Here is a 12055-nt window from a genome sequence, read left to right as displayed (position 1 = left end):
TTACTCACTAACCATTCAGTCGGGCAGGTGATTGCCAACACACAGGTTTAAACATGGGTTTTTGCTCTTAAGTAGTTTAACATGAATTTTTAAGCAAATATAATTGTCTTTGCCTTGGCTCACAATACCAGGATATAAGAAGAAATAACAACCTTAAGCAACCCCACCCTTAGTCCCAACCAAACATCTGAAAGGAATGGAGATGGTCTGGAATATTAATATTTAGGCACTGGATGACTTTGTATCTACTTTTAGGATGGGAATCCATGATTTATGTTGCTCAACTTTCAGAGGAAAAAAGTTCAGCTGAGCCATAATTTCAAAAGAGATTCACTGAAATGATGAAATCAAGTTGCTGAAGAGCAAAAGAAATGTGGGGTGTAATTAGAGCAGATAAAAAGTAACTCCTCGATGGCAATCTCCTGTTAATTCTATGGTTCAGTTAATAAAACATCACAAAAGAATTTATGTTGTCAATGCGAAGAGGCCGGGAAGTATTAATGAGGCTGTAATTAAACTGCAAGCAAAGTTTCACATCCTTTAATCCACTGTGTGTGTGTGTGTGTGTGTGTGTGTTCATGCACATTTTTGCACCAGGTATGGGTGGATGCAGGAACTCAGATCTTCTTCTCGTATGCCATCTGTTTGGGCTGTCTCACTGCTCTCGGCAGTTACAACGCCTACGACAACAACTGCTACAGGTGAGGGTCTCCACGCTCATTAATGGATAAATTATTAATAAAAACAAGAAGCCACTCTTAGTAAAAGATGTGAAATGTCTGTCTGATTTGTGATGTAATGTTAGCGTTGGGTGATATGGACGCAAGCAAATATTATGATGTCTTCCATCAAAATACCTCAGTATCGATTTTGTAATGATATTGTCAGGACTTGGTGCTTTCATAAGATATTCTGGAGATTTTTTTATTAAAAACACGTTTGTAATGTGGATCAAACAAATAATATTACAGGGAAAACAGTCTAATACTTTTAGAAATTGCCTCCCTGTTCTGTGATGCAGCCTGTAAAAGCAGGAAAGTTCTGTCATATCACAACATCATGATATCCAAAATCCCAGGCGATGTCTAGTCTCATATCAGGATGGTGATATGAGATAAATAATGACAGCTTTTCAGTGGCTGTGACGTCTTTCTCTCTGTCTCTGTCTTTCCGTCCTTCTCCTCAGAGACTGCATCATGCTGTGCTGTCTGAACAGCGGCACCAGCTTCGTGGCAGGTTTCGCCATCTTCTCGGTCCTGGGCTTCATGGCCTACGAGCAGAACGTTCCCATCGAAGCTGTGGCAGAATCTGGTGAGAGAGCAAACGATTTGTCACCACAGAGTGTCTGATTCAGAATGAAAATTACATTATGATCTTAACTTTTCTGATATATTTGTGATAAAATGCCATTAAGCCATTAAGAAAAGAATATGGCATAATTATTACCAGAAATACATCTTTACGTATCTTTAAGCAAACAGAGCACAGCTTGGATGAAGCCACTTTTGAATCTGAATTTCAGCATCGCCATCCATCGCACGGTCCCAACACAGAGAAACACAACCTGTTATATAACTCCACACTCTTCACCTAGGCTCTTAGACTGCCATATAATGATTTATTCAAGTCCACATGAATGATTTAGTGAATGTGACAGAGCGAGCGAGAGAGCAATCTGAAATGTTTGTCTCAAAGCAGAGTGAGGACAGAGCTTAATGTTTTAGATAATGTGTTTCCAAGGGGCTGCCACCAAACCCTGGTGCTACATTACACAACGGCATGTCAGCCCTGGTTTTGAGCCAGCTGGTCTCATGCCACTCTGTAACAAAATCTCATCTCACCACTAATAATTTTACCTCTGTGTATGTAAAGATCCCTCGGAGCCATCATATCCTACTTTAATACTGTGGCCATAATGTTGTTGTTTTGCTGTTATTTTTGTTTTAGTCTGTTAGTAGAATGACAGAAGGTGCGACGGTGTACCAGGGTCACTGTAGGGAGAGAAAAAAAATATGTAACCGAGGAAGGGGGTGTAATATTCCGAGAAAAAACTCTGAATTTCCAAGATTAATTTAAATTTATTAAATTAAAATTTAAATTTATGAAAAAAAATTAGATATTCTCTGAGATTAAAGTGATAGATTTACAAGAAAAAGCTCACAAATTTATGAGATAAAAACTTGAAAATTCTGAGATCATAAAGTCACAAATTTGCAAGAAAAATCGAGGAAAAATTGTTTTCCTTATCCTATCGGATTAAGTAAGAAGGAAATCCTGCTGATTTGAGCCCAGAATCACAATCTTCTCATCAGAATCTGGACTTTGAAGAGAAGTTGCTGTGACTGGGCTGATTCAGAAGAAAATAATATTGTGATTTTGGCTAAAATCAGCAGGATTTCCTTGTTCCTAAATCCCATTGAAAAGTAGAATTTGATGATGTCATCAGCTGCAGGCCTGATAGTCGGCGAGCAGCAGCATCTGCAGCGTGTCGCCAATCCAACCTCGCAAAATCAAGCCATGTGCTTCCTTTATAAGTATAATAGTATATGAAAGATACATATAAGAAAATGTATTTTTCCAAGTTTTTTTCTCGTAAATGTGTGACTTTATTATCTCAGAATTTTCAATTTTCAATTCTGAGTTTTTTCTCTGAATATAACCCCCCCCAACCCCCAACCTTTACAGCCTGCTGCCATCATGTCTCTGCCTTCTCTTTCATTATGTCAGAAAACTCTTGACAACACTATAATAGTAATATTGCTGTGTGTGTGTGTGTGTGTGTGTGTGTGTGTGTGTGTGTGTGTGTGTGTGTGTGTGTGTGTGTGCGTGTGTATCTTGTGTGATGCAGGTCCCGGTCTGGCCTTCATTGCGTACCCCAAGGCTGTTACTATGATGCCTCTGTCTCCGCTGTGGGCGTGTCTCTTCTTCATGATGCTCATCTTCCTCGGCCTGGACAGTCAAGTGAGGACCGCTGGTGTCAGGACATTGAGCTGCTTCTGCTTTAAAACAGAAAATTTGGGTTTTCTTGACCCCTGCAGTTTAAATCACATTTGACGTGTTGGCCTGTTGAGGTTCAGAAAGTTGGGTCAAGCTGTGTGAGTTAAAAATATATATACATGTATGAGGTGAATGATATGACACTGGAACTCATATGGTTCTGACACTTCAAGTTAAAGAACGTGCTGTTTATGGATTTAGGTTTGTATGTCGCTCTTTTTCAGACTTGGAGCATCTGATGAGAAAAAAAGATGTGCCTTCACTTGTGCAAGAATTTACTCAACATCTCAGCTACATTGCTCCCACTAAGAGGAAAAATTAAAAAAACAAACTGTTATCATGTATTAATTTTTCTCTGAGCTTCCACTGAGTCCAGTCCTTTGAGTTTTGTGCACCTTTAATCTTTAGATTTTTGGCACACCTGCTCAGTTCATCTCAGTGGCACAACCAGATTGAATGTAATAAATGATAATAGATTACATTTTTATGTATATTCATGATAATCACTCAAAATAACTATTTATTAACTGTTTTATATTCCTTGAAATACCCAACTACAACTAAGACATTTCAAAATGCTTTCTTTCAAATTAAAATTTTGTCTAAACTGTCATCTACTTGCCAGCGTTATATCAAAACGGCATTGAGTAATCAGACACTCCTTTAAGGTAATCCCACATAGTGTTTCCAAAGTAAAGCAAGTTTTATAGACATAAGAAATGAGCATTGAGTGAAATAATGTCTTGATATTGCTCTTGAGATCTTTCTGAATCAAAATGTAAGTGGGGATGCACCTTGTCTTTGCAGTTTGTGTGTGTGGAGAGCTTGGTGACAGCCGTGGTTGACATGTACCCCGAGACCTTCAGGAGAGGCTACCGCAGAGAGCTGCTCATTCTCGGCATGTCTGTGGTGTCCTTCCTCATAGGACTCATCATGTGTACAGAGGTAAGACTCATCACTGCTTAGCATAAACATGCCATGTGTTCAGGTTTCAAGCTCAACCTGTTTTCCATGAGTTGTCCTTTGTTAGATTTATTACCTGCACGCAAGCGAGTAATTATAATATTTTGATGTGTCCCAAAGCAAATCAAATGATAGCATGAAACAGCTTCTCGATGCTGTTGCAATCTAATATTTGCAGTTTATTGTTATCAAATAATGATTAGACACAATTATATTACTGTAGATATCCTGCATTAAATATAATGAGGAAAACCACAGTAAGCAGCAAATATAAGATATGGAAGGGAGGACTGGTTACCCAAAACTTAAAACAGCTTTCCATTGCTTCTGCTGTGACCCTCAAATCATGTTAATCTTTTTATTTCTGCATAGACACAACATCACCATTGTCATCATTGTCATCATCATCGTCATCATCATCATAACCATCATCGTGAAAACACAAGTCCGAGGTGAATCCTGTCCAGGTGAATGGTTGTCGCTTAACCAGTTTGTTTTTAAGGTTGGCCTAACAGTCAGTGAAGACTTACAGTCATCCATCTCTGCAACAGTATTTATGGTGCCCGCTGCATTTCTGAGTTCTTCCACCTTTTTCTTGCAATAATGTAAAAGAAGCTGGAGGCTTCCAGAAAGGCTTTCCACTGAAAGCTCTTCATGTCTCCACATGCACTGCACTCTGTCAAGCCCCGCCACACACTGTGCTGTTCTCCACTGGTCCATGATGGCCATGATAAACAGGGGCCAGTTAGATGCAGTATAAATTGGAATATTTATGGCAAATTACAACCAACTATGAATTCTTTCTCTTTAGTATTTTGTCCTTTGTGGGCCACTGCATTATCCACTGATTTTAGCTCTGTGTCTCAGCGCCCATCTTCATCCCCACTGACCCGTCACCACGGCATCAAAAACCGCCCATGTTGCCGAGCTTTTACTCACATCTCATCTTCCACTCTACCTGCCTGCACTCAAGACACCACTCATCCTTTATTCCTTTCTGCCTCCATTAAAAGAGCCATCATGAATAAAGCCTCACATGAAGCCCAGAGTAGGATTATATCACAGTTTGAAAGGTTTCTTCTGACATCTTCTGACATTTCAGCGATGTTCACAAAGCAGCAAAATCCACTTACTTCTTCAAATCTGATATTTTAGGCTCGCTGTCCAAGCTGCACACTGAACTGATCGGATCAGATTTATCTTCTCTAGCAGCACAGCACTTTGCTGGTGAAGCTACGCTGGTTGTCATAGCAACAACGCCGGCCTACTAACGCAGAACAGTGACTTGTTTTAATGTTGATGCCACAGGCAGCATCACGCTGGTTATGGTGTCACCATTTTTCTGGTTGACACTCTGTAGTCATGGTGTAGCTCAGACACAGCAGCTAACACAACACTGATGTTTGGTGCTACTTATGCTTCTGTTTATTTTTGTTGCTCATGACGAGTTGCATAGTTCATATTCAATGTTCATTTATTTGATCATATTTTTATCTTATTTTATTTTATTTATTCTACAATACTAAGAAAACATATTGAACTCGTATTGCATATACCAACTAACATTACTATATATTTGTGCTGCCCTTAAAGAACAGCCTCAAACAGCAGCTGAAGCACTGGGACTGGAGACATTCACTGTAACACTGAAGATATTTACAATGCACTCTCACTTCTGCAATAGTAGTTTTGAACTGTGATGTAATCCTGCTCTAGCATTTATGTAAGATTTTATTCATGACGGCCCTTTCAGTGGAAGCAGGGAGGAATAAAGGATGAGTTGTCTTGTAAGGAGAAGGGCAGAGTGGATGATCACGTGCAGCAAAACCCCTGGTAACAAGGGCAACCTTAAAGTTTAACACCATTGTAACACTATTTCCATACTGCCCAGAAATCATGAGATCCACCTCACAGGGACATAATCCATCATTTGATGCATTACATTAGAAACAGGCACCTACAGTAAATTTTTCTTACCATGACTTCAGCTGTGACTTCATGATGCTACAGTCATTGCAGTTGTAATCCTGTGAAAAAGGTAGTTCCATTCAGCAGGAATTGAATGAAGAGATCATGGCTTGTCTACAGCTGGATGCTGGCTGTGTTTGCATTGGGATATACTACCGCTCTAAACATGATAGTCCATACAGTATCATCCCATACAGAAGACAGCTGTTGTCGTCCACTCTGCTTTAAGTTTTGTACAAACAGTAACTGGTCTTGTTTTTGCACATAATCGGTTGCTGGATTTCATCACATTGCCTTCTTTTTTCATTGCCTTCCATCCGTATGAAATATTTTATCACCCAGCCAAACTGCTGAAAGTACTTAGTAAAATAGCAACATGAGTGACACTGGCCTCCACCATAAGACCATCAGTTACTGACAAGCTAAATTAAAGTGCACCACTGATTTCACGGATGATGTGTGGATGAAATCCGTACTGTGTGTGCATTTGTTGGCTGTGACAGTAAACTGACTCCTGTCCTGTCCTGTCTCTTCAGGGAGGGATGTATGTCTTCCAGTTGTTTGATTCGTATGCTGCCAGTGGGATGTGTTTGCTGTTTGTGGCCATTTTTGAATCCATATGTATCGGCTGGGTGTATGGTAAGATGTAACGCTCAACTGGAAACATAACTAGAAATCTTAGAGAAGTGAGTTTATTCACCAACAAAACCTTCCAGCAAGATAAAATGTTTCCCGTCCTCTACGTTGGGGTGTGTGTGTCTACATACCACATACCATGTGAGTAAACAGCAGACTTTTTATATCCATGTTACCTCATCTTGACACACATACACACACACACGTACGTAGAGCCCAATGTCAGCCGGATGCCATTGCATAAAGCAGGTTGCAGTACTTAGTCTGAGCTTGGTTCTTTAATATTACTGCTGCCCTCTACTGGAGAATGTCTTACACAACATGCAGCTTGTATTGCGTGATATACAAGGTACACAAATGCTGTGTTTACATGAGCAAAAATGTTACAACATGCTTTGTTGAAATGTTCTTGCATTTTGTTGATTGTTTGTTCAAAAACATTTGGCTTTCATCTTTGGATTGAAAACATAAAAACTTTACACTAGTCTTAGACTTATGTGAACATGGACATATTATACATATTGATAATTGCCTTTATGACAAGTTGCATTCACTATGCTCAGTATTTTTTATATGGGCAACATTTAACAGCAACACAGGTTGAAATTGTCTCTAAATGTGCTCTCAGCAGGATGGGTTGTATCAGCTGACATTCACATATTGACTGATAGTACAGATAGTGCAGTCCTGTTTTGATGGTGATGCATTGTCAAATCAAATCAATCAGAGAAACCCTGAGCTTCCTTTGTGTGACAGTGACATTTGTTTGTGTTTCAGGAAGTGACAGGTTCTACCTAAATATTGAGGACATGATTGGCTACAAGCCTGTGTTCTTCATCAAATGGTGCTGGATGATCCTCACCCCGGGCATCTGTGCTGTGAGTTCACTGCAAACACTTCAGCAAAATAAACAGCAGGAGTAGATTCATCGTCTAGATGAACAAAACGGCCGTGAAGGACAGACAGTGACGTGCAGGAGGCGCTTGTTGTTTTATTTTGTAACCTTTAGAGTGCATTCTTTCCTGTGTTTGGTTAAAAGCTTTAGGTGTGTCATACAACCCGTGACCCGGTTAATTGTCTTTTCATTTCTTCATTCCTCAGTGAATAATCTTTTGTATATTGCTGGATTTGGGAAAATTGCACATATATTATATATATTTATACCTTTGCACTATATCACTTCTGACTCAAGAGTAACTATTCACAGAGGACATCTTTCCTCTCTGTCTTAACGCTGTGAGAGATAATTATACATACAGGATGTCATTTTTGTCTGCTGCAGGGCATCTTTCTGTTCTTCCTGATTAAGTACAAACCCCTGAAGTACAACAATGTGTACATCTACCCTGACTGGGGCTACGGTATTGGCTGGTTCATGGCCATGTCGTCCATGGTCTGCATCCCCCTGGGTATCATCTGGATGATCTGGAAGACTCCTGGCACCTTCACTGAGGTACAAGCACATGACGTTTCCCCATCAGTCCCCCATTCATATTTTTTTTTCCTGCCACCTAAGGGGAAGAATGAGGGTGCTCCCCCTCACCCTCCTAGTTAGCACACTGTTGCTCAGACACGCCATCTCATGTAGAAATCTTCTTTAAAACAAGGTACCACACATGAGCTGGACAAAAAATGTCCTTTAATCCTATCACAATGAAACTTCAGCATGATGAATATACAGCACACAAACGTTTTATGCATTACAGCTTTTATACAGTATATGGTATACTATACGACTTTCCCATTAATTTCAAGTAAGGTTTGACTCAGTTTTGAGCTCTTTTACTTAATGATGCTCACAGACAGTTCATGTCTAAATAGATATAATAAACTATATCCTACTACTACTCCTCTATATCCTACTAATAAACTATACTCCTACTCCTGTATACTACTCCCTCTCCCAAGTATATTTCAGAAGTATGAGAAACACTGCCCCCTTTCTCTTTCACGTTACAGAACAGATGAACATGATGAAAGTGATTTTTTTTCACAGGCCTTTTTCATTCCATCATCTGCAAGTCCAAGACATTTTAGCTCTGATTACAGTTTATGAAGGCCTGTTTTGTGCCCTAAAGCAATTTTCCTTTGTACTGTAAAGAAGTACAACAAATGTTGCACAAAATCTGACTCAGTGGCACATGGCGTAATGCAGTGTAGATGCTGCCATTTTGGCAATGGTCATGTTTGTATATGTTTTTGTTTGTTTGTTTGTTTGTTTGTTTGTTTTTGTTTTTTTTTCCACACACAAGCTTTTATCTAAGTGTTTACCATTTGCTGCATAGTGTACAGACAGTCATCAAGGATCCATGACAAAACAAGGCAACATATTCACAAGTATAACATTTCAATAAATAAATAAATAAATAAAAAAAACAAACAAAATAAAACCTTAAGATGCTCATACATTCATTTTCAATCTCAACAGCATTATGGATACCATGTATGAATAGTACACACAACAGCCTAATGTGTGAAAGGGTCACTACAAGGAAGCTATTTAAAGCTTTTAAGAGGGGGCCCAATTTCGCATTATCATAGCAATGACAAACGGGATACTGGCCAATATCCATGTTGCTTATGCTAATGTCTCAAAATTACTGTGGTAATGGTTTACTGATGTTAAAATGCTACACTTAGAACCTTTAAAACATAATTTTATAGCACAAATATTAAAATTTTTATTTTTCATGTTGACTTAATTTCACATGATCTCTCTAATTCTTTTCCTCGCTCTCTGCAGAGAATGAAGAAACTGACCACACCCAGCCCAGACCTGAAAATGAGGGGGAAACACGCCGCCCTCAGTCCTTATGCTGCCAATGACGCAAAACTAAAGGGTGATGGAAAAATATCCACCATCTCAGAGAAGGAGACACATTTCTAACTGACCACCTGACTGACCGACCAAGCTGCCTGTCACCCACACAGACGCAACAACAAAACCACAAAACAACAACAACTGCATTATCCACCACCACAAGAAACAGAAAGTTAAATAAATGACTCGGAGTGTTATATTTTGTACAAAAAAAATGAGGAAAAAAAAGGAAAAGTTATCACATGATTATGTAGTCTGTTTCTGTTTTGCACAAACTTTGATAACACATTTGTTGTTTTAACATGACTAAGTCAGTTGTTTCTGTCTTTTTTTTTTTTTTTTTTAACTATTAATATTTTAAAATCTGTTTGACATAGTTGGTTGAAGTTGTCCTGGTACCTTGTCAGTGTTGGTCACACTAGTGTCTGTGCCTTTAGAACAAAAGCAATGTGTTGTGCTGTAAAAGGTTTACACTTGTATTGGCAAAGTGCTGTATCTCCCTATTAAGTACTAGGTACACAAAATGTGACTAATATGTAGCAGCTTGGGGACCATTCTAGGTAGTTCTGTGTGTTAAGGGAGGATATTCTGTCCTAGTACTAAAGCTATAGGAGGGCACTGCGTACCCCTCCGAGTAAAACCTCGAGTTGTATTATTGAAAGAGTTCTGCTTTTTAAATCATGGACGCCGTACAAAAACGCTGTGACTCTGAGGGGTGTGGAATCTGTCTGGGCCTCCTGCAAGTCTTCCTTGCTGGAATCGCATTATGTTGCTAGTGGCACTGACAAAATCTCACATTGCATGGCTTAAGTGGCAACGTAAGATTACTAAATATCTATTTAAGAAATACTGGCCCAAGCCTACAGTGCATCTCTTTCAAAAGAGATGTCTATTCTTCTTTGGCAACATAAAGAGTTCCAGAAGGTAAACATGTCTGCAAAACTGATCCCCTCAGTTTTAGGATCCTTTAATTCTACATCTCTAGGTTTGAACTGCCAGGCTTCATACTACTACAAATAGCTCTGACTGACTCGCAGGCTGAGTCTGAAACTGTCTCTCTCTCCCCTAGCTGCCCTTCTGTAAGTCGTGGATCTCTGTCATTTCACAGCAATTATGCTGAGCCTAACGCAGAGTGACAAACAGATGTGCTTCCACCCCTGCATTTTTATTTCCTGCTCCGCCTGTAGAGAAGAAGATGGACGTCCATCAGATGAACATTTCAAAACCTATCTGTCCCCTTATCTGCACCTCTTCCTCCTTTTTGCCCGCCTCTTTCAATTCTTCACTTCTCTCCTCTGCTTCTCTTTGGGATGCAACAGTGACACAGGCTTCATATGAAACTGTGACACCAGATGTGAATGCTTTGCATTTGGTGTCACATCGACGCATCAGTGATGCTTTTACTGTTGATGAGGGTGATGGATGGTGTGATGTGTGGCGTTCAACTTTTTTCTGACATTCTAAAGCCTTGAACATGATCTGAAGGAGCTACACACTTTATTTTCGCTATCTGAGCCATTGCGGGGGGGAAGCACCAGGGCCTGCCTCTTTTAGCCAGTTGGTTGTTTTAAGGGCCAATGAGCTGGTCTCATTATTCAAATCAATCTCAGCCCATTAGAGCTGCATCCAATCAGGATTCAGCTGATTCTAAATACTCCTTCCTCCCTCCCTGCCTTCTTTCCTTGCTTTGTCCATCTTTCTCACTTCAGTTCTTTTCTTCTTCCTTGTTTCCTCATGAAAATGCAATCAGATGAGAATGTCAGAGGGGAGGAAACTCAAATTTCTCTGTTTACAGTTTCTCAGGAGGAGGCACAGAAAGCAGGGAAGAAATAAGGAATTGTTGAGCTGAGGAAGTGTGTGATTGAGTAAGTCATGAGGGAGATTGAGGAAGTGTCTTCTGAGACTGAAGCCCCTCCTGTCTGAGCTGTGAAGTCCTCTGAAACACGTGATTGGTCCCTCTGGTGTGGTTGCATTATGGCATCATCACCTCCTCACTAAAGTTTGTGCAAGTAAAAACTGCATTGGAAATTATAGCCTGTTGTTTAACACTGATCAGATCGATGTATATTTTTACATCCCTTTCTAGAAATCTGTGGTTTATTTCTTGAGATGAAAAAAAAATGTTTAAAAAAAGGATTGTTGTAATACAAATACATCCTTTGTTTTGACTTTTGATATGCCGCTCAAAAGATCTTGTTATAGAAATATAATGAAAAGTGTTTTACTGTTCTGTACTGTTCTACACACATTTTGGTATTCACAGAACACATGAACTGTCTGCTTACTCATTTTTAAGAATAAATATTATAAAGGAAAAATGAGTGAAGAGTAAAGACTTTTCATTCAGACCATCTCCTGACTCACCTGTCTAATCAATTGCAAAAAAAAAAAAGAAAAAAAGAAAAAAGATCCAAGCTGATATACTGCAATTTCTTATTCCAACCAACAATCAATCAACATCCTTTTGAAAAGCATACAAGATTTTTATTTGTGATTGAAGGTTTGCAGGGGCAAGATAAAATTTAAGACAAAATAAAGTCAGATCAAATAAATCTCTTAGACTTTGACTGATTCCCATATGGAAATATTGCAGCATCAAATACTAACACGATCAAATATTAGTACAAAGAAGAATAGCATATAAATAAGAATACAGGGTTATATAACTTC

At 39.2% G+C, this 12055-nt stretch overlaps 1 pseudogene; it reads left to right on the top strand.

The window, feature by feature from the left end:
• The window catches only part of LOC115359210 (sodium- and chloride-dependent GABA transporter 3-like), a 34913-nt pseudogene extending 23233 nt beyond the window's left edge, over positions 1-11680 (top strand).
• Positions 11681-12055: the final 375 nt, after the last annotated feature.

The sequence above is a fragment of the Myripristis murdjan genome, chromosome 5 (assembly GCF_902150065.1).
Source record: "Myripristis murdjan chromosome 5, fMyrMur1.1, whole genome shotgun sequence".
Lineage (NCBI taxonomy): Eukaryota > Metazoa > Chordata > Actinopteri > Holocentriformes > Holocentridae > Myripristis > Myripristis murdjan.
This window is presented reverse-complemented; position numbering and strand designations above follow the sequence as displayed.